The sequence below is a fragment of the Mauremys reevesii genome, linkage group 1 (genome assembly GCF_016161935.1).
Source record: "Mauremys reevesii isolate NIE-2019 linkage group 1, ASM1616193v1, whole genome shotgun sequence".
NCBI classification, from domain to species: Eukaryota; Metazoa; Chordata; order Testudines; family Geoemydidae; genus Mauremys; species Mauremys reevesii.
In genome coordinates this window covers 8577566-8579072 of record NC_052623.1, presented here as the reverse complement: position 1 = coordinate 8579072, position 1507 = coordinate 8577566, and the positions used below count along the sequence as shown (strand labels likewise).

The 1507-nt window shown below is 47.6% G+C and overlaps 1 pseudogene; it reads right to left on the bottom strand.

Annotated features, from left to right (window-relative positions):
• Positions 1 to 304: 304 nt before the first annotated feature.
• LOC120395553 lies at positions 305 to 1242 on the bottom strand (annotated as a pseudogene).
• Between the last annotated feature and the right edge of the window lie 265 nt (positions 1243 to 1507).

Below are 1507 nucleotides of genomic sequence, written 5' to 3'. Positions count from 1 at the left end.
TGAAATCCAACCCATCAATTTCTCCCAGTTCCCAAGTGTAAGTGGGGAACTACTGTAGTGAACTTTCCCGGCTTCTGCACTACCCCACGGGAACTGGCTAGCAAAAGGGTGTCAGGCCCCACTCCTATTCCATTTACCCAGGGACCTGCCTGCAGTGATAATATGTTAGGTGTGAGGAACTTCTCAGACTGTGAACTTCCACAATGCTGAGCTCAGCCAAACTGGGACAGAGCACCCTTGATTAACAAGGAGATGTAGTTTCTCCCTCTTGTCATACAGGCTTAAAGTCAGTGTCCCCCACCGATCACCTTCTGCAGGAGTATTTGCTCACTTTGTCACGAAGCTCTTTGGTTTTGACCCCATAAATGATAGGGTTGAGCATGGGGGGGACAAGAAAGTTGAGGTTAGCTAAGATGATGTGAACATGAGGAGCGATGTCCTGACCGAACCGGTGTGTCATAGAGGTGAAGAGGAAGGGAGTATAAGACATCAGCATTACACAGATGTGGGCTGTGCAGGTGTTGAGGGCTTTCTGGTGGGCTGTCTTGGAGGAGATTCTGAGGACGGCCCTGATGATCAGACCATAGGACAGGACAATGAGCGTCAGGTCAGACCCGATGACTATGAATGCTACCACTAAGCCATAAATCCCATCAAATGTGGTGTCCCCACATGACATCTTCACCACAGCCATATGGTCACAGTATGTATGGGGATAATATGGTTGGCACAGAATGGCAGCCTGGTCAGGAGCAAGGGTAGGGGTAGAATGAAGAGAACAGCTCTTATCAGACCCATTAGCCCTAGCTTAACTATTCGTACATTAGTGAGGATGGTGGCGTATCTCAGAGGGTTACATATGGCAATGTAGCGATCAAAGGCCATTGTCGCGAGGACGGCTGAGTGCATAGTAGTAGCCGCATGAAGAAAGAACATCTGGGTGAGGCAGCCACACACAGTAATGCCTTTCAGATTGAACCAAAATATACACAGTGCCTTTGGCACAATGGAGGTAGATGTACCAATGTCTGTGAGCGCCAGCATGCAGATGAGCAGGTACATCGGCTTGTGCAGGGTCTGCTCTTTGCCTACAACAAACAGAACTGTGAAATTTCCAAACAGGCTGATAATGTAGAATGTAGAGAAAGGGATGGAAATCCAGATGTGGACAATTTCCAGGCCATCGATTCCCGTTAGCATGAAGGTTGAAGGGTCAGAGAGGGTAAGGTTGAGAGCTGCCATGAGATGATTGATGCATCAGTTGGGCTAAGAAATGCTCAAGGTGCCTGTGAGGGAGAGAAGCAAATCAAGGGGGTTTATACAGTTTATAACCATTAGTAGGGTAAATATTCTACAGTTATTATCCATCTAGAAAAGAGGGACAGTAGTGAGGTGGTAAGATTTACAGATGGCACCAGATTATTTTGGTCATAGTCAAGTCCAGAGAAGTCCTCAGAGGGAGCTAACCAAGCCAGGTGACTGGGCAGCATGATGGTAGAGAAACTTC